Source organism: Canis lupus, chromosome 11 (assembly GCF_048164855.1).
Source record: "Canis lupus baileyi chromosome 11, mCanLup2.hap1, whole genome shotgun sequence".
NCBI classification, from domain to species: domain Eukaryota; kingdom Metazoa; phylum Chordata; class Mammalia; order Carnivora; family Canidae; genus Canis; species Canis lupus.
Genome location: NC_132848.1, coordinates 66650108 through 66672448, shown reverse-complemented (window position 1 = coordinate 66672448; position 22341 = coordinate 66650108). Strand labels below are relative to the sequence as shown.

At 37.2% G+C, this 22341-nt stretch overlaps 2 protein-coding genes across 7 annotated transcripts in view; one reads left to right on the top strand and one right to left on the bottom strand.

Moving 5' to 3' along the window:
- PELI1 (pellino E3 ubiquitin protein ligase 1) overlaps positions 1 to 22341 on the top strand; it is a 135960-nt gene that overhangs the window by 43660 nt on the left and 69959 nt on the right. The gene's annotated exons all lie outside the window — the stretch shown is intronic.
- LOC140642215 (uncharacterized) overlaps positions 1 to 22341 on the bottom strand; it is a 95000-nt gene that overhangs the window by 61158 nt on the left and 11501 nt on the right. The window contains exon 2 of the mRNA XM_072842676.1: positions 17427 to 17570. The gene's annotated coding sequence lies outside the window, so the exon portion shown is untranslated. The remainder of the gene's footprint in view (positions 1 to 17426; positions 17571 to 22341) is intronic.

The window sequence follows — 22341 nt, the reverse complement described above, 5'->3', positions numbered from 1 at the left end:
TTAGTGCTGCTATTGTTAGTATTAACTGAATGACTTAAACCCCTTTCCTATAAGACTGTTGTTCTCCACTAGATTGAGCATAATCTTTACCTCTTTTTCTTCCAAATTATTGACAAATCATTTGGCTGCTCTGATTTATAAAAGTCCAGGCACCTATGGTTCTATATACTTTCCTGAGTACTCAAAAGAATCCTTGAAATTGAGAAAATCCACTGTTCTAACAGTGCATTTATTATACAGGCTAGGTCTTTATGTACATACTGAGAATAAAGATGGGAAAGATATAATGTGCTCTAGAAGTCATCATTAGTGTACAGGGAATTTGGATTTGTATTAATTTACTTAATTATGTTAAGGACATGATTGCACCACATTCTGAAATTGTAATTATGTGTTAAACTGGTATTGCATTCCAAATGAATAATATTCAATACATTTAAGATTTTTTTATTTCAACTATTATGCATTTTTAAAAACATAAGACTGTACTTACAGCCATCTCATTCCATACACTACAAGCAAATATTTTGTCTCTGGGAGCAGGGACTGAAAGTTGCCAGGGCACAGAATAACAAAACTATAACATTTATACTTAATTAAAAGTAATTTGATTTAAATACCCATACAAGCAAAAGCATCTTTAGTAATGATACAAGTGAAGATAAGAGACTGGTGAAGATGATATGATGCTCAGATTCAGGGACACAAACCAGGAAACCAGTACACTGGGAGAAATACGCAAATTTCTAGGAAGCTTTGTTTCTTGTAACAAAGAAACAGGTTCTTTGCCTCCTTTTAACAAGCTAGACTCTATATAGTCCCATTTTTCTCCATATCTTTATTTAAAGGGTGCTCTCCAGAACATGAGAGACTCCTAACTCTGGGAAACGAACCAGGGGTGGTAGAAAGGGAGGTGGGTGGGGGATGGGGGTGACTGGTGACGGGCACTGAGGGGGGCACTGGATGGGATGAGCACTGGGTGTTATTCTATATGTTGGCAAATTAAACACCAATAAAAAATAAATTAAAAAAATAAAAGGTTCTCTCCAATAAATACTATGGTTACCTTAACTACACCCACATGTTTTAAATTATATATCACAAACTTTTGTCAATCTGTATCATAAAATGCCAAAACCAGCTTTTGAACCAAATACATTTTACCACACCATCATTATCATGTCCCAGGTTTCAGTGACAGTTAATAAATGCAATGAATACTCGCACTATTTTTGATAGACAACAACCTCAATGCCAAACACGCTTGTCAACATAGCTAAAAACACTATCATTTATCATATTCTGATAACTTCAAATTTTCATACTACAGGTGTTCCAAACCATAGGAAACCAACTATTTCCCTAATAGCACACTTTAACACTTTAAGCCCTAGAACTGAAAAGTACACAATTAACTTTTTCCAGGGCACTTGCAGGGATTGCACCTGTGTCTACCTACAAATAGTCTCAGATTTTCTGCTTCACTCTTAGCCTTTACATCTCAAGACCTTTTGTTTACAAAATGCATGTCATGTTTGGCAAAGGTGAAATTGTATGGTTCCACCACTGGGAACTCAGATCTTATTTTTTAGAAGGTAACCTAGGGGTTGTCAGAATGCCACACAGCAAGTTTATGGACAAGGAGCTTCAAAGAATGGGTTCAGAGGTGAGAGACCGGATGAGTAGAAAAAAGAATTGAGAGGATTCGTGCCCCTCATCTCTGCTGATTTCCACGTGGAAATCCAAGACCAGCCAACTCCTTTGAAATCTGTCTTCTTAGAGATTGTTAACTTTGCAGGAATCAAACACTCAACGTCTTCTAAGTCAGGAGATATAATTGTCGATGAGTAAAGTAAGGCTAGTTGACAGATAAGGAGGGATGAGTGAGGGACACGTGGGTTGTTCAGTGGTTGAGCATCTGCCTTTGTCTCAAGTTGTGATCCTAGGGTCCTGGGATTGGGTCCCACATCAGGCTACCCAGAGGGAGCCTGCTTCTCCCTCTACCTATGTTTCTGCCTCTCTCTGTGTGTCTCTCATGAATAAATAAGCAAAATCTTGAAAAAAAAAAAAAAACATGAGGGATGAATGGGAACTGTGATAAGCCCCATCCAAAAACATTTAAATTTTTAAAAATATATGTGAGATAGCCCAAGCCCATTGACAATCTGTGGAGGTGCAGATTTGAAGTCTCTACTTGAGTTTAGGGCAGAAGCCAGAGTTATTTGCTGGGGTAATTTAAGGGACTTTGCATTCCAATAAAAGTCACAAGGCTATGCTTTAAAAAGGGCCAGAGAGTCCATTTAGAACAAGTATTTCAAGTTTTAGGTTGTAAAATTATATCTAATTACAAACTAACTTTTTTCCATCTCTCCAATCCCTCAGCCTTCTGTTGGCTTGATCCAAGCTGCTTCACCCAACACTGCCACATACCAAGTCCTTTCTGGCCACTGGTGTGGTAGTCTCCACCATGGTGAGCAGATTTAGAATTTGCCCCAATTTTGTGTGAAACAATATCCACAGAAAGGGAATTCTGAGATCGTTTCCAAGTTTTTATTTTTAAGACTTTACTTATTTATTCATGAGAGACACAGAGAGAGGCAGAGACACAGGCAGAGGGAGAAGCAGGCTCCACGCAGGGAGCCTGATGCGGGACTCGATCCTAGGACCCCAGAATAAAGCCGTGGGCCGAAGGCAGGCGCTAAACTGCTGAGCCACCCAGGGATTCCCTCCTTTGCAAGTTTTGAAGGTGCTGTATGCCTGAAGATAATCCTCCTACAGGTGGTATTCCCACTTCTAATGGGAACAGAGTATTTAAAATGGTTGGGCTTACATTATTCCACTGTAAACAAACAGGTATTGTGTTTAAATCCTGTGAGGTTTGGGCCAAGTAAATAATCTTTTTACTTCAATTTCCTCAACTTTTAATGTGAATGGCGATGGTACCTAGCTCATAAGGTTGTTGTAAGCATATGTGTTGATGCATACAAAGGTGCCGTGGATGTAACCTACTAAATACTCAATAAATAATATCTATTTTATTGTAACACTTCCCACATCATTTACTAATAATCCTGAACATTGGTGATACAATGCCAATGACAGTGAGAAATCTGGTAATAGTGCTTAGGTAGAAGATAAACGTAAGAGGAAATGGATTGAAAACAAAGGAGAATTTATTTATTGGGTGTTCACAATGTGCCAGACACTGTGATAAGTGCTTTCCTTATATGTATTTGGTCTCATCTACTTTTCACAACATCTTCATGGGTTCTGAACTCTTAATAACTGCATTTTGAAAATGACTCATATGGTGATTTGTACTGCAAAAACCTGGCTAGGTTAGACCTAGGTTCCCCAAAAGCCACTTCCCTATATGGTTCTGGGTTTGATTTGGCCAAAAGTAGAATTCATGTGAGATACGGAATGCAGAAGTAAAGCAGCCGCCATTACTGTCTGCAGGCCATCGTGATTAGATGCAGCAGTGGCAGACATAGGGATGCCAGTAGGTTCTCCTCCACTCCACATCTTGCTTTTTCGAGGACCTCTGGCCCTGCTGATGAAACACAGCATGCATGACCAGATGCTTGCATGCAAACCTTCCGAGGCAGCAGTTCCCCATGGACTTCTTCACATCTCCCTACTCACAGGTCCATTCCAGCAGTTGGTCATGCCTGTCATCTCAGAGGGACTGATGAGTGACCCCTCTGATCTTTACTTCCTCGGAGCCTCCCACACTAGCAGTTCTGTTTCCCTAATCAACTCTTGACTGATCCAAGGTAGTGGCATCAGGGCAAGATTAAGTAGCTCACCCAAGGTCACTCAGTGCATGAGGGAGCCAGAATTGGAAGCCTTAATCTGCTTCCGGAGCCCATGCTCTTAATAACTACTATGCAGCATTGCATAGAAGGAGGAAGGAAAAGGAAGGGAAGAAAGAAAAGAAGACTATAAAGTAGGAGGGACAGAGGGGCATCTGAGTGGCTCAGTGGTTGAGCATCTGCCTTTGGCTCTGGTCATGATCCTGGGGTCCTAGGATCGAGTCCCATATCAGGCTCCCTGCAGAAAGCCTCCCTCTGCCTGTGTCTCTGCCTCTCTCTGTGTGTCTCTCATGAATAAATAAATAAAATCTTAAAAAAAAAAGTAGGAGGCAGGGAAACGGAGGTAACATGGCTAGAAGGGAACATAAGGAAGCGTGGAGGGGGTTGGAGAAGGATGAGAACAAGATAGCAGGCAATGGAGAGAGGGAAAGGAAAGTGCAGAGCAAAAACATTAAGGGGGATAGGATAGCCACCTTCTCAGCTTTATTTGCTCTGTCAATATGGCCTCTGCAGCACAGAGAGGGAATTTTAAGCATGGTTAATATATGCCAGAGGACTGCAGAGTTCTAGTGCTTAGTTGTTAAGGAAGCAAATGCTCTTTTGGTTTATTCTATTAGAACCTGAATCTAATGTTTCTAAAGGCTGTTTTTTTTTTTTTTTTTTTTTTTTAAACAGAGGACCTGATAATGTCTCAAATTATTCACTCTTTTCTTTAGCCTTTGCTAATTAATTTTTTACAACCTTGCATAAGTCATTGGTAAATATCAACTTGCAAGCCAGCAACCTTTGTTACAGACTTTGTAAGTTGAGAAACCAAATATTTTTATGCAACAGAACAATGACTAATAATTTAATTACAGATCATCATGTTCAACTGGAGTGATAATCAATTTAACTATGTGATATTCAACATGAGGGATGTGGCAAACTTTGTGCAATAATTACAAAATAGATGTGTGAGATATCATTTTCCTCTGTGACTACTAGGTTTACCCCAGATATTTACTGCGTTTAACATGATAGCTGCCAAGGAGGCATAGAAATTAATTTAAAATCTTGTTTGGGTTTTGTTTGCTACTTCGAAGCAGCTAAGACTTCTAAAGTATCCCATTCGGGGTACAGACAGTGCTCTGCAAGTGTCCTGATGTGCACAGAGGTGAGAGGACATTATGTCTGACTTTGAGGACAAATCATCTAGTCCCCACCATTATCCTGCATGATTGCCCATGCGTTGCTCCTGACTTGTACCCTAAGCATTGGTCAGCATGTTTTTGGCAAGACTGTGCCAGGAGAACAGGTTTTATGAGAGGACAGTGATAGAAGATGGGATAATCTTGCCCTAACACCATCCCTTATTTCCTTTTAGCCTTGTTTTCCTCTAGGTTCCATGATATTATAGTCTCCAGTCAAGGAACCAGGCTGTAAAGGGACAAGGATACCAAACTTGTTTTTACAACTGCATGCCCTCTTCTGGCCTCAAGATGAGGTTAACAAGGGCAGGCTCGCATCAACATATTTTTTCAAAAAAAAAATTTTTTTTTCAAAAATTTTTAAGGTACTGGAATTCATTTCACTGGATTTGGGTGAATTTTGCCTACTAAAAAGTACCACAACCTCAAAATGGCATCAGAAGGCAAATTTCCATTTGTTATTTATATAGTATTTATTATTATAATTACTAAGGTAATTATCTTATAATTATCATTATAATAAATAATTATTGATTATTTGCTATCACTGGGAAAGAAGGGGCAATTTTAGTCTTCTGGAGCTTCTGGGGAAGGGCCTGGAAAACCATCTGAACCCATCCAGCTCACCCATTCAGCAGTCATTACCACATGTACCTGGGCATATGTACCCTAACACCTTCAGCCTTTGTCCTATACCTTTTTGTCTACCCCCCTCACACTTTTTTTTCTTTACAAGTTCCCAGCCTTCCCAGATTCTAGCCTTGTGGGTTACTTTCCTGTCTATAGCCTGAGGCAGGATCTGCTTGGCCACTTCCCTGGTACTAACCTCTGCCTCTCCTTCTGTTCACAATCTGGATATCCAGTGAGACCATGGGTTCCTACTCCTTACCATAGACCCTCCCAGGTAGCAACTTCCCATTCACCCAGCACCAAGGGGACTTAAACACAAAGGTAGAAAGCAGAGAGACAAGGTGTTCCCTTAAGTAAGCCTCAACTCTGGGAGCAGCTATTAACAGCTTACTCCAGTCCCTGCATTATGACTCTGGGAGATAGTGTGGCCATTGCAGTGCCAACACTATACCTACACTAAGGTTTCTTCTATCTGAACCCTGGAATACATGGCAGGGCAGCAGGGGAGTGGTGGACAGAAAATAAGAGGAGGTTGCAAAGCAGGTATATGGACATTCAGAGATCAAGCATGTTTGCCTTGCCTAGGCTTATGAGCAATAAAGTGTTCCTATTCCAAGGAGGCAGGACCCAAGAAAGACCCAGGTCCTCTATCTCATTCATAGACTAGTCAGGATCTTTTCTTAATGGATTCAACTTGTACTCAGCTTCCACAGTTGGTTTCGGTCAACTGATATTTCTGAGCTTTTGGCCTCATCTCCTGGCTGTACCTCTTGGGTATCCTCAATTATAAACATTGATTTGCCATCACAGGAACACTTCAAACATGCTTTGAAGAACGTATGTGTTATGTAGCCCGGCAACAGCAGTAATCTCTACACCCACTCTTGCATGAGACTCTAGCCCTCGGCACAGCCCAGTTAGCTCCAATCCCTTAAAAAGGGGTTTGAACAACTTTAGAGCAAGTATAGTGAGGGAGAGTTGGGAAGGAGTTATTGACATTTATTGAACCCCTGTTATAAGCCAAATATTATTCTAGATGTTTTGTTCATAGCATCATGAACATGGTATCATTTTGTTCATAGTATTTCATGATCTATTAGAATATAAATTCTATGAGATCCAGAGAACTTTGCTGTTGTATCTCTAGCACCCAGAACTGTGCCAAGCTGATAGAAATGCTCAGAAAATATTTATTGAGCACACACAGGACCCAGATTTTGGTTTCTATATACCATTCCTTAACAAAAGGAACCAGGGCTCTTTGGAGAGATGGCTGATTTTACAACTGGAGCAGAGAGAAAAAACAAGATGAGCCTAGAGCACTTTATAATCCCCAAAAGCAAAGAAGTGCTCAGAAAAACAAAGGGTCAGAACACATCAAAGAGGCCAGGAAACAACCTGAAAGAGTTCCCCATGGACAAAGTTGGAGCAATTTAAACAGCAAAATAAAGAACATAGCTTTTTACCTAAAATATAAAATATGCATGACTCCATACTAATATAAATGAATGAATAAAAATTAATTAACTAATAAATTAACTAAGAAGAAGACAATTCTTCCTTACAAAAGAACTCCAAATATGTGGATATTTCTCCTCAAATAGGCAGAGCTTAATCTCCCACTCCACACTCCCATCTTGACTGGCTCCAATCTATGTCCAGCCTGGTTCCCAGAGTTCACCACTCTTACTAGGCATTTACACCTTGTAATGACCTTGTCACAGTAGGTGTCCCAAGTTAAAACAACCTTAATAACCATTTGCCAGCTTAATATAATCAAGTCAAATTCTGCCTCTAATATATATGATTTATATTAAAGCATTTGAGTACTTTGTACAGTTATCCAAGGGCTCAAAATATACTTTCTTTTTTGTCTTAAGGTTTTAATAATAACTTATATTTGTTGAAGTCATATGTGTGGGCATATATGTTCACTATAATCCTATTATAAGTATTACTATCACTCATTTTCACAAATAAGGAAATAGAGTCAATGAGGTTAAAAGAGTTTCCCATACAATTAATAAGTGGTAAAACCAAAATTTAAACTTATTCTATGCCTATATTTTCCCACTGTGCCATGCTGCCCGGCCAAAAAACTGCTAAAAGTTCTATAGATACAGTATTCCATATGCAAAGCATTATGAACACAGGTAGAACTAAAATTATGTCTACCAACTTGGTTTCAGATTCTTGCTTGGTTTCAAATGTATGCTGAGCTTATTGTTTCTTGCCTGGTGATTTACTTTCTATACTTGCCTAACAGAGAAGGTAACAGATGTAGTGTGAGAGCGAAAGATAAACAAAATGTGTCCTGATGCCAATGTCAAAATTAACTCTAACAAGAGGGAAAAGTTGAAAGAGGAAATTTTGTTTTTGATATAGTTTGGATCACCCATACTTCTATAATAATTTACAAATCATAGAAGATTTGGGGACTCTATCTTATTTTTTTAATTGTTTCTTTAATGGAAAGGGTTGCAAATTTTTAATGAATAGTTTAATCGTTCTCAGTTATTTGGTTACATACCTTTCTTTCTCTACGAGGTTCTACGATCTGTGGAAACCACCATGTCTTATTCATCTTTTTAAACCCTATTGCCTGACAAAAAGTAGGGAACACTAAAATAACAATTGAATGAAGGAATAGATGAATCAAGGAATAACAAGCAAATTATTATCAAGTCAAAAATAGTCCAAAGCAGATCAAGCATTGACAGATGAAGCCTTTTCTCTCCCAACCAGAGAGTTCTCTATCAATCCTTTTGATAGGACAGATTTTCTTTCCTCGAGGCCACAGGGTGCTTAAAAAGCAGATTCAAATTCAGTTTACACCCACTGAGAACCTGCTATGTGTCAAGATAGTTCATGTACAATAGCTTATGTAAAACATCTAATAACCCCGTAGCTAATATTATCTCCAGCTTTCAGATGAGGATGTTCAGGCTCAAAGAAGTTAAACACTTTGCTGAGGGTCTCATAGCTAGTAAGGGGCACAATTGGAGCTTGAACCTAGTCTCAATTAAATTTCACCACTCACTCCACTCCCCTGCTGTTTCCCCACAGTGTACCAACCCAATGCCACATTTTGGTAGAATTTACGGCACACCTTGCTCATAGCTTAACATTCCTGAAATAGGAATGCATTTTATAAATGATAGCCTTTAAAATTCCTTGAAATGTGATAATGGTTTCTCAAAAACTATTGAGTTCACCATCTTTATCCTGTATCATTACCTCTGACCAAAAGCTAGTATTGGAGACCTCTATTCTGTTTGCAGTATCAAAAGAAAGCTGAAAGAGCCTAACTGCAATTATTTAGAGAATGGCAGGAAGACAGCTCTGATCAAAAACCTTGTTTGCGTTGTTTTTATTTTGTCACTTAACTATCAGAAATTCTTAGCTTAGTTAATAGTTTAATTGGCTAATTTCCTCTTATTCTCAACTGAGACCACCTCAAAGAGGCAATGAAGACTTTGATTCAGAGTGCAGTGGAGGACAGTGAGGGCATTGACACCATTTGAGAGGGCAACGGGGAGTACCGTGGGAAAGATAAGAAGGTTCCTCAGGGGAACATTAAACAATAGGGACAGGTTAAGGAGTGCAATTTAAAATGAAACAAAAAAAAATGAAATAAATACTTTAAGAAGGTAAATAAATACACTCCAAATAGAGACTATCATACATTAATAAGAGCATTCATAAGAAACTGTGGCAGGTAAGATGGTGATGTTAAGAGCAAAGGGAAGCTGTTATTTCACATTTATGAATAAGTTAACCAAACGCTCAGGGTGAAATGAAATGGTTCCTAATTTATATGTAGACAACAAAACCATTTTTAAATCACTGATTATTACACTGCTCTAAAACAACCATTGCCTTTTGTGCCTACTACCAACCAAAAACACTCTCAAAATTAAATATCTAGTTCTTGATTAAAATTATCTAATAAGCCAGATATTTCCTGCATTTGACCCAGGGTCATTGGATCCACTTTTTCTGACTCATCTAGGAAGACTCATCGATCAGCTCAATAAAAATTTTGTCCTGGCCCAGGAGTCCCAGGTCAATTTCCAGATCAAGACCAAGACATTTGTGAAACCAGTTCAGTGTCCAGTAGGCACAACAAGGGAGTACTATCCTCTCACTGGCCCGAAGCATCTGTATCCCAGTTTACTGGGCAAGCCAAGACAGACTCCAATTCACAATTCCTTTTCTTTAAGCGTGGGCGGCCATGTTTTGTATCTCATGATCCAATCTCATGGTTGTTGCTAATTGGACAATGGGGAGGGCATCTAATTCAAGAAAAGCCTATTTGTAGACTACCCAGAAGCCTATGTAGTCTGGTTCAAGAGGACTTTGTGATGGTTGCAGACCTTGGACCAACTGAATTCTATCTCCTTGAAAGATGAATGATTCAGGGATGTGGACACGCAATGATGCTGAGAAAGACAACTGGCTGTTGGAAGTGAGAGAAGGAGATACACAGAAGAGAGCATATTGAAAGGGAAGAGCTAAGTTACTCTAGCATAGAACAGTAGAGTAGATGTGGGCAAAAGAATTGTGAACAACCTTCCAGTTCTATTTTCTGAAACAGCTGGCCGTGGTTATTTTTCCTGGGATGTTTTGTTTATTCAAATTTATCCTGAGTTCTCTTGAGCCCCAGTGAAGTTGGCCAGAAATGGTTACATTTGAACCAAATGGTTAAGGTAATGTGTAACATGAATACCTCAGCAGTTTAATACAATGAAAGGTTATTTCACTTTTTGCAGAATTTGCTCCAGATCTAAAAGACTATTCAGGGCATGTGTTCTTCAAAATTCCAGATTTCTAGCTGAGACCTGATCACTGACTCAGATACTTCTACCTACATGTGATGTGACACTTCTGTCCCAGTAATTGGCCAGAGCTTATCACATGGTCCAATTAATGACAAGGAAACCAAGAAATGTGATTTTCCAAGTACTGGGAAGAAGAAAACTAGAAGTATTGAGTGAATCAGGTACCTAAATATGGGATACCCTGCTACTATAACTTTAAACTTTTCTTGTTGCTTTATGTTAATCATTTTAGCCCTTCCTATGCTTCACTGAAGCCTATCGGGTAGTGTTCCATTCAAGTCATTTAACTCACCTTTGATTCACTGTCAGACACACCTAGTCACACCTCTCTAGTCACTAGCAAATTTGATGCTTGACAATAAATTTAACAAAAATTGTAGCAAGCAGGGACTTGCATTGTTGAGTAGATGCTTTTTTTAAATAGAGAAGTACCTTTTATTTATCATAAACACAGCACACCATAAGAAAGCACACAAATTATAGCTGTCTCTGATCTCAAGTCAGTCTTGTCAAACTACCTTTTAGAATGAAACAATCTTAACCTCTCTTGGGATTCACAAACTTTCTTCTCATTGTTAAGCCTGAAATTTTATGAAAATCGGTATCTACCTTTTGCCCCAAAGCTACTGCCTATAACCAAACTATTAACACCACGCAATAAAATGTTAAAAATGTCATCATGATGTTCCATATTTACTTACACTGACTTCTTCTATCAGCATTTTTAAAGCTCAATTTAGTTTCTTATATACTCAACACCTGTCACCAAGAGTAAGTATTATCTAATCAAAACTAAATTGGCTTTGAAACTGTTGGAATTACATGAGGCAGATTTGAATTCAGCTTTAAACCTCTTCACCTATATTCATTTGTATGGCTAAGAGTTTAGAGATTTATCAGTAACAAACAGAAGTGACCTAGAAAACAAAATTCATAAATATATATTTATATATGGTATTAATAGTCAATTTTCTGCTATATACAGTATATTTTAAATAGGCATAAATGGGGATCCCTGGGTGGTGCAGCGGTTTAGTGCCTGCCTTTGGCCCAGGGCGCAATCCTGGAGACCCGGGATCGAATCCCACATCGGGCTCCTGGTGCATGGAGCCTGCTTCTCCCTCTGCCTATGTCTCTGCCCCTCTCTCTCTCTCTCTGTGACTTTCATAAATAAATAAAAATTTAAAAAAATATAAAAAATAGGTATAAATGTACAGACAAAAGACAATATTTATATGTGAAATGGAATTTTCTTTTATTTTCTTTTTATTTTTCATTTATTTATTTTTTGGAATTTGAATTTTATTTTTTGTATATTTTTTATTGGAATTCAATTTGCCAACATATAGTATAACACCCAGTGCTAAAAAAAAAAAAAAAAAAGAAAAAGAAAAAAAAAACACCCAGTGCTCATCCCTCAAGTACCCCCCTCAGTGCCCGCCACCCAGCCACCCCATCCCCCCATCCACCTCCCCTTCCACTACCCCTTGTTTGTTTCCCAGAGTTAGGAGTCTCTCATGTTTTGTCACCCTCTCTGATATTTCCCACTCATTTTTTCTCCTTTCCTCTATAATCCCTTTCACTATTTTCTATATTCCCCAAATAAGTGAAACCATACAATGTTTGTCCCTCTCCGATTGACCTCCTTCACTCAGCATAATACCTTCTAGTTCCATCCACTTTGAAACAAATGGTGGGTATTAATCGTTTCTAATGGCTAAGTAATATTCCATTGTATATATATACCACATCTACTTTATCCATTCATCCTTCGATGGACACCGAGGCTCCTTCCACAGGTAGATGCTTTCAAAGGCTTTCAGTAGATGCTTTTTTCCCTTCTAGAATAAGAACAGTAGCAGAGAAGAGAATGATGGATTTTTGCTATGTTCCATGAAAGGCAGGGGAGTGGGGTGAGAAGATAATGAGAGCTACTGAGATCATCTCAGTAGGACCAAACTACTGTAATTTATTTCTTTGCAAATTATTATAGGAAGAATAAGTTTAATCTAAAAAGGAAAAAAGGGATATGGGGCTAAAATTTATTGAGTATCTACCACGTGCCATTATTTCATACAGATAATACCTAATTTATTTACCACCAAGCAGGATTTATGGGCTAGAATTACAATTGTCCAGCTGATCAAATTGAGACATGAAGAGGTTATATGATTTGCCCAAAGTCACACAGCTATGATGACTAAGAATTCAATCCAGGCATCTAAATCTAGACCTTCAAATCCACGCTTCTCTCAATTTTATTAAACACAAGCAGCAGCAAACTTCAAATACATCCTGGAAGAGACAATCCAGATTTTCTGGAGCTATTCCTAAAGGAAATAAAGGTCAAGAAGGATTGAATTGATTTTAGAAAAAATCCCCAAGGATTTTGAAGATGGTGATCTCATACATTTATTTACTCATTTATTTATTCAAGAAGATTTAATAAATAACGATAAAAAGGAAGTGAAGATAAAAAAAACAAGATGGTGACTCTCTGTCCTCAAGTTGCTCATTGTACTTAGGCAGAGGCCCACAAGTAAACAGACAATTATGATGATATAGGGGGATAAGTGTTATGATAGAAATAAGCAAGTGACGTTGAGGATCCTAACTCAGTGTTGCTACTTAGTTCCCTGTGAAATGGACTCTAAGATGGAGATTTATGCACAGGAGACTAGCTTTCAGGATCAATCACGTGCAGGAGAAGTGAAAGAAACTGAATTGAACAGAAGAAGTTGGTCTCTGATGCAATCACAACAAAGTTCTCAGCCTTTTCATGGGAGGATTATAGGGCTAGGGTGGCCTGCAGAATAGTCCCAACTGGGACAATGTAACTAGGCTTCTATATTTCCAGATCAAGTAGTCATTACATATGGGTTGCCCATAGGAAGGAAGGCATGGCCTTAAGGAAGTGGCTCTCTTCAACCACGGTCAAGCTGCAAAATGAAATTTAGCTATGATCTATCTGTACTAATACTCTCAGCGGTCAGGGAATGAACAATTCAGTCCTGAGGCCTTAAAAGAATCCAAACAGCACACCACTGGATCTACCATACCCACCTTCATGGAAGGTTTTCTAGAGAAGATGGCCCTGGAGTAGAGTCCTAAAGGACAGTAAGAGTTATCCAGGAGAATGGCACCTATGTTAATAAGGCAGCCTGGAGAGAGTACATTTAGAACAGTTTATCATGCCCTTGGGAACAAATAATGCATAAGGGAAAGCAGGAAGTACTGAGGTTTAGATGGAGAGGCCAGATCCTGCAGAATATGGCACTCTTCTTCCTGAAGGCAATGGGAAGGCATTCAAAACTTTTATTCAGCGAGTGATATAATCAGATTTGCTTTGTACAAATCATTCTGACAATAGGTGGAGAATATACCAGATGGGGATGAAACTGAAGGAAAAGAAGCAGACTCATTAGGAAGCTGTGACAGTGATCCCAGAGAGAAGAATAATACTTGAATTGCCAAGTAGCAGTAGCAGTGAGGATAGATACAAGTGAATATTAAGGTTATTGCAGAGATATGGAATGGGAAAAACTGAGAAAACTTATGAAATCAATTAAATGTTGCGGGTTGGAAAAATTTTAAAGTCAAGAGTAACTCAGAGGATGGTACCAGCTATTGCTGATATAAATCCAGAGGGAAACATGGATTTAAACATTTTGTGGGTGGAGCATTCATGTGGGGATCTCCATCAATAGATGTTTGCGCTTCTCTGGAGTTCAGGAGAGAAATCTAGGTTGATGACAACAAAGAGTCAGAGTCCACATATGGATGGCAATAGAAATTACAGGAATGGAAAAGTATGTTCTAAAATGTACACAGGACACAGAAGAAAAACATTATTTGAGGTAAAGAGGAGCAAACACAGAAGTGCTAGGAACGTAGGAAGAAAACAGGAGAGAGGGAGGTCTTGGAATTGAAAAGAGGGGAGAGTGTAAAGAAGTTTCAAGTGCAGTTGAATGCCACTGAAAGATTTTTAAAAAAGACAATTTTCCAGAGTATCAAGTAAGTTGGGGGTCACTGGTGACCTTGGCAAGGAGCAGTTCAATGGCATGGAAAAGATAAAACAAAGACAATAAAGGAAACATGACTGAGCTTAAGGATGTTATGCTCAATGAAATGTCAGTCACATAAGCATAAATACTATGGGATTCCCCTTATATGAGGTACACAGAGTCATCAAATTCATAAAGACAGAAAGTAGAATGGGGGTTTCCAGGGGCTGCAAGCAGGGAGGAGGAGGAATAGAAAATTATTGTTTAACAGGTATAGAGTTTCAGTTTGGGAAGTGAAAAGGTTCTGGAGATGGATGGTGGTGATGGTTGTAGAGCGATGTCAATGTGCTTCATGCCACAGACCTATGCACTTGAAAGTTAAAATGGCAAGTTTTATGTTATGTATATTTTATTAAAAGAAAAAAGAGAGAATAAAAAGATTGAATGAGAGACAAGAAAATGTAGGGACTGACTAGAGCCCCTTCTCAAGAAGCTTGGATGGGAAGAAAAGGAGAGAAAGTATAGCTAAAGAAGGGTGTAGGGTCCTGGGGGGCATTTTGAGGAGACAGCCAGTAGGGAGGCTCTCTGGAGATATCAGAGGTACATCAAAGAGAAGCAGTTCTGAGAGCTGAGCAAGACAGACAGGTGGTAAGATGGGGGCCACAAGAGCTGCAGTTGAATCTCACTCTGGCGAACACTTAGAGAGTAGAGGAAAATGCCAGAAGAATGACTTTTGACAGATGAATGATGAAAAAAGGTCTTGCTCTGCTCAGATGATGAACTTCAGTTGAGAAAATTTAGTAAACCATTAATGCTCTCTTGAGGTTTAAAAATCAACATCTAGTTCATTTGACAGTTTGAAGCAACTAATAGTGGCCACACAGTCTTTTACAGATTAATTTGGTAAATCACATAATACAGTGTGTCATATATCATAATTATATACAATGATAATATTGTGATATGTAAGTTTTTATTTTCCCATTACATGTTGGGTGATGTTCTACTAAATAAAGGGCAAAATTACTTACGAACTTTGGAGCTCACTAAAATGTCAAAGAAGAGTATTGTCTAAATTTTAAGGAGGAGTATTGTCTGAAAGTTACAATCTTAACTATTTCCCTATTTAACTAAATTTGAAAATACTATCTACCTTTATAGTATGTTATTTTAAATACCTACAAGAAAAACATATTAGAGTCATGGATTCCCTTGAGTCACAAGGAAAAAAACAGTAAGGTAAAACAGCAAATTATTTTCTCCAGAGTGAAAATCAGAGAAGTCTTTTTAGAAGCATCACATTTATTTCATATGTTTTTAGTCTGTCTAAATGGTTTGCTTAAATTATTATCATACACATCAGAAATAATGCTCAAAAGTTGCCCTGTATTTGTTTCTGTCTAGACATAAAAGTTTATAAATTAGCAAGATAGAAATCTTTGAAATATATTTTCATGAACTTCCACATACACTCACAAGTACTTGTGGAAGATTTGGCTGTTGGCCATGATTATATGGATTTGCATCATTTCTTAGTTATATAAAGACAGAGCACCAGGAAATCAAATACAAACAGAAATACTCTCCCATTTCCAATCTCCTGATACAAAATGAGTTTTGGGCTTTTTGTGGCAGTTTTTAGATTTAATTTATATGATTATGTAGATGGTCATAAGAGCTCTTCTGTTTGGTACATGTGTGTGAACTTGTCATCAAAAAGCACCTTCTGAGTAATAATTGGTAATAATAATGACACTAATATATTACTTTCTGTGCCACTATATGCATTAATCTCCCAAAACAGTAAATTTAAAATCTTTATTTGGGAAGAAGTATGTCATAACCATCCCAAAAGATATGTCACACAAGTATGACACAGAAAAAAGTATGTCTTAGGAGCCACCAGCATCACACTCACTGTGTGTGGGCATTAGGATATTGAGGATATGCCACATTAAAAATGAGAAATCACATTGTCCCCTGAGGTCTGGAACATGTGAACCAATTAAAAGTTGTAAAGAGAAAAAGGAAAGGAAATTAAAAGACTGGTCTTTTCTGAGAAGCTGTCAAGCAGGTGGAGATAAGATTCCCTTTCAACATTTTCTTTTAGTAAGCAAGGAATAGGTACTGCCTGTCTTTACACTGCTACTGCTAGAATGCTGCCTTTAAAGAGGAAGAAAACAGGACAATGTGTTCTTTTAATGAATCTACTATCTGAGCCTCATCTAGGTAATAGTACTTTACTATTCTACGCCAATTGCTCAATTGTTGCTTTGACAAGGCCTGTCATACTGATTTAATATTTAAATGATTTTTTAGAAAATAAAATAAGGGTAAATGTTTTTAAAAGGGGAAATAGATTCTCTTACATGGTTGAAATGCTGTCCTAGTAATAGACTGACTCTTTCCAAATTACAGACTAATCAATATATATGTGCTATTTGAAGCCTTAAACTGGAAGAAAGAATTTTCAGAGTGTCTCTGGCATAATAAAGCTTCATAAATAGATCTCTCTATGATGTTATAAATTCAGATCATATTTCATAAAATTTCTGAAGCCCATCAGAAGACCTATTCACAATCAGTTACCCTTTATTAATTAAATGCTCTAAGTCTTCAATGAGTGTAGGACCCAGCTATAGAAACTCTTTAATGTTCCTAAGGCTCATTTAGAAACAAAGTCAAAGTAAGATTTTCCCAAAAATATCAGATCATTACCCTCTATGGTGTCTAAACACTTTGAAACAAAAATCAAAATGAATGGTTTAACATGGTTTTTAAATTGAAACTTGGAACTATCTTAGAAACGTTACAGAAAGTAGTTATAGCTACACATCCTCCACCTACCATGAATTTGCCCAGGAAGAAAATATTTTCCTTTCTCTTCTACTTTAAACTACATACATTTCTTTGATTTAAAAAAAAAATTAGTAAAAGGACGGGTACCTGGTGGCTCAGTTGGTTAAACATCTGCTTCAGCTCAGGTCATGGTCCTGGAGTCCTGGGATGGAGCCTGTATCTGGCTCCTAGCTCAACAAGGAGCCTGTTCCTCCCTCTCCTGCTCCCCATTTGTGCTCTCTCTTTTGCGCTCTGTCAAATAAATAAATAAAATCTTTTTAAAAGTTAGCAAAAAAGGTTTGAACAAAACTAACTTTATGCATAATTATGTTTTTGTCATTGACAAAGCATCACTTCTGAGTGAACAAATATATACATCTAAATTAAATAATTATCTCCCATACAAAGTTTTCTGGCAACCCAAGTAAAATGTTAAAGCTATTCAGTAACAAACGGTATTTTTTATTTGAATGTTGTCTATAATCATTAACCAACTGAAAATTTCTTAATAGCTATTTTTAAATTATTAAAATTTTTCATTAAAAATACATCCAACACCTAAGCAGGGCATAGAACTTTAAAAGAACATGTAAGTCAATAAAAGTAATGTGCAGATGAAAATATTTTCTTATATTTCTAGGAATATTTTTCATAAATATTTTTTTCAGGTGTTCTAATGAATAAACTAGATAATGAAATTTTCAAATTAGTATTTGGGTTATCTGAAAGATTTTAGATACGCAATAGTTGGCTCATTTTTTAAAGCTGGTAATTGAATGTATTGTTCTCAAATTACATTGAACGTAGTTTTTAGCTTTTTTGTCTTTTTGTAGCTTAGAGGGCACACTATGGGTCATGATTGTTGTCATGAAAACAATCATCAACACAGCACTGTAGAGAAAGTATAGGAAATACAGTTCAATATTGTATGTAAGACATACCATATATGTTGCTCTTTAAAGTAAACCTTTGGCTTATTTGGTGCTGAATATTTGAATTTTAAGTTCATAGGTCTTTGAAGAACATCTGTGTCCTTTTGTCTCACAGAAGTATAGAATGAGGAGAAATCCAATTATTTTACTTTCCTAATAGCTTGAATCCCTGATAAATTACAATTTCTTACAACTTGTAGAAACACATTTTAGATACTGTATCATTCAGTATTAACACATAATCCAAGTTGCTATTAAAGTGTTGGGACTATTTTTGTTGGGTCCTATGACACAAAATAGTGTTAACCTTTATTTAATATGTCTATTTGTACTATTTCTCAACATAGGAAACTTTCTTTATCTGGCGTCATTAGAAAAGAGGTATTCCACAGAGGAGAAATTTCCAGATTCTTGAAGCTTGTCCCTTTAAATGCACGTTTTATTTTAACCATATCTATTTTTAGGCTTTTTAAAATATGCAAGACTTTTTCCTGTTTTCTTAAACAGAGAGTAATCTACATAATGTCACTGGTTTTTTATTATTAGGGTCTTAATTGTACGTATTTTATTGCACCATTTTCACATTGAACCACTTTATGAATTCAACAAAACTCTCACAGGCTGGTGTAGTGTGTTCAGGGCTTTTTCCTTTTATACAGAATTGCAGACAAAATACTTTTAAGTTCCTCTGTTTCTAAGGTTTTGCTAGAGTAGTGAGGTACAGGAGAAAGAAATGAAGCCTTCATGTCAGACCTGGATTCAAATCCCAGGTCCACTATTTACTAAATTATGCAATTTGGGGGGAATTTATTTAATGCTCCGCAAACTCAATTTCTTCATCTGAGAAAGGGCTACTTCTAAGTTACAGAATGGTTGCAAAGAATGAATTAAACAATAACTGTAAAGGGTCTGGCGCTCCCAACCCTAAACACCTCTGCCTTCTTGTGCTGTCAGCATCAGTTCTTGCTCCTACCAGCTCATGCCTCTTCCAGGTCCCCGGCCCTTGTAGACCTTGACAACAGGAGCCTCCTCACCTGTTCATCACTGTATTTACAGTCCCTGATGTCTGCCACTAATGCCTCGAAGTGTAGTCTCTGGTAAAATGCTTGTATTTGAATCCTGACCCTCCTGGTTTTTACTGTGTCATGTTGGGCAAATTTAACAACCTCTCTCTACCTCTGTCTCCTTGTCTGTGAAATGAGGGGAATAATAATACATACCTTATAGGATTAAATTAACTATTTATGTAACTATTCCTCACACACAGTAAACAAACAATAAATGTTAGAGTCTATAATAACTGAGGGTTAAAAAATTTATTGCTTCTAATTTTCTGTGACTAGGGGAGTGAAATATCAAGTTTATTTAGATAAATTTAATATTATAACATTTTCTACATAAAGTTTGTGAACTGTAGTGTACAGTTTTTTTTCTTTTTTTTTCTTTTTTTTTTTTTAGCAGCTCAGAAGTTTTACCTTTGGGTTAATGGTCCTATTTTGATTGCTGGAAAAATGATCCCAAGATAATTGGGATTTTTACCATATAGTTATCTTTTTTTCCCTTTTTTTCTTCCTGTGTCATTTGATTCCATTTTGTCTGCTCCATTGATAAATATAGACTTGAAGTTTCTTCTAAGTTAACCACTTTGCCTGAGTTCAGGTATAGAAATGTTTATGCTTCTATTCATGCTTGGCCAACCATATCAATAGCCTAGGTCACAACAGGCATGTCATCAGTAAAAATTCATAGCAGCTATATTTCTTAACATCTAACTTATTTCAAAATGGAATGCTTACATTATGTATTTCATTGCTTTGTGTTAAGTATCACCTGTTTGTCTTCAACTCCTCACTCAGTCTAATCCTCCAGTTGAATAATATTGGAATTTGGAATTGGAGAGTAAAAGATGAGGGTAGAGAGCTATTGTTGAGGAATGAATAGCAACAAATTGCTTTGGATAGCAAAATAATCTCATGTTATTGTATGATTCTAATTGAACAATGAAATTCAGAAATTAAGTAAACAAAAGTTCAAACTGAACCTGAAATTATGAAAATATTTTTATTTCATATCAATCCTACTACTTTATATATATATAAATGTCACATATATGTCATATATATATATACACATACATATATATATATATATATATATATAACAAAAGTTTCTACCAAATTCCTTTTTATTTTTCTCAGTCAGCAAAATGACTCTGACTCTGACTCTGCAAAAGCAGAGCTTTCCTGAATTCTAGGCTTCTGGGAGTAAGAATTGCTTCTCATGATTTCCCTAAATATTGTTAAGTCTGGTCAGTAAGAAACTAAAACGTAGGTGTTTGTTACTGTGTTGATAATCTTCATATGATCTAAGTCACTGTCTTTAAAAGTATATAATCCAAATGGGCTTTTCTAGTACCATTTCCACCTCTGCCTCCTGGAGATGGCCTTTGAAATTCTTAAAGCCAGAGAGAAACTAGTGAGTGCAGGCAAGATGTCCAATAAGCAAAAAGGGAAACCTAGGCTAGTGTCCATGATTTAGGACATGCTATTTATAAGAGCGTCTTAGGAAAGAGAATTATAGGAGAGTTTTATGGGAATCCTGGTTGGGGCTGGGAAGGAGGCTGGAGTCTCACCATAGGGATATAAGTGTTGTGGTCAAGCACTAGAATGTCTCTGTGACTCGACTTCAAGAAATATCTTCAGCCCGATATCTAAACTAGAGAAATTTTAAGGGTAAGTCTGAAGCAAAAATCTAGTGGTATATTTTCTGTTGTTGCCTCTCAAGAGAATAGTATTAGGGATAAGAGGTGGGAGAGTAATTGTCATGGTATATTTGAAAAATATGGCTGTTATCCTATGTGTTGGCCCTAGTGTCTCTGATAATTCTCTCTCTCTTTTTTTTTTAAAGATTTCATTTGTTAATTTGACAGAGAGAGGGAGAGAGAGAGTGAGAGTACAAGCAGAGAGAGCAGGAGAAGGAGAGGGAGAAGTAGGTCCCCCACTGAGCAGGGAGCCCAATGCAGGGCTTGATCCCAGGACCCCAGGATCATGACCCCAGCCAAAGGCAGACACTTAACAGACTAAGCCACCCAGGCACTCCTCTGATAATTTTTATACCAGCTTTTGCTCAATATATGGAGAGCCAAATGTGAGACTATAATTTACGGAGGACTTGGGAGCAGAATATCTATCTCAATATGTAAACCACCAGGCATTGTTTTTATTTATTATTATAGTGATCTGATATTACTTAATTAATTAATCAATCAAACTCTTTACAAATTGCTCTCTAAGGTTCATACCTAGAACAAGATAATTTTTTTAAAGCATATTCTGGATTCACTTGGTCTTTTTTCACTATGGCTTCCCATACATATACCCTCAAGTCCAAGTCAGAACTACTTCTCATTAGTGAGGCAAAGGATTTTCTATTACTTCTTATCTCCCAGGTAAATTGATTCTTGTCATCACCAGACATCCTCATTAGGTAGTATGTCTCTCACTCCCCATTCAGTGAAACATCTTAGAACTATATTCTTTGCATTTATTCTGTACTAAGTCCTCAGTCTTTTCTTTCTTTCAGGTCAGATTTTAAGCTAGTTTTCTTAGACACTTCTATACTTTCTAAACCTCACGCCATTTCCACCACTATATATGATATTTTTCTCACTTAAGGAGGGTTCTTTCTTAGTAAAAATGTTAGCATATTTACAACCCAATTTACCTACATCTCCTATCACAGTGAGTTATGGTTACGCTTCAGTCTACACGTTTTTGAGACAGGATACCTCCATCAAGCCTAGCTCTCATGGGAATATAGTCCCATTGAGCCTGCTGAAAAGAATATGTTTATTCTTCTTTTTAGCTGCCCAATTTCTGGGGGATTGGAAACAGATGCTAACCCTGTTTTATGTATAGAGTTGATTCTCATTCTTCATGGAGTACGTATTTGTGATTTTGCCTACTCACTAAAAATACTTGTAATTCCCATATTAATAATCATAGTGCTTTCGTAGGTCATTCATGGACATGCCACGAGTCCCCCAAAATTTGAGTTTCTTGGCACCCACATACCTAGCTGAGGCTGAACAA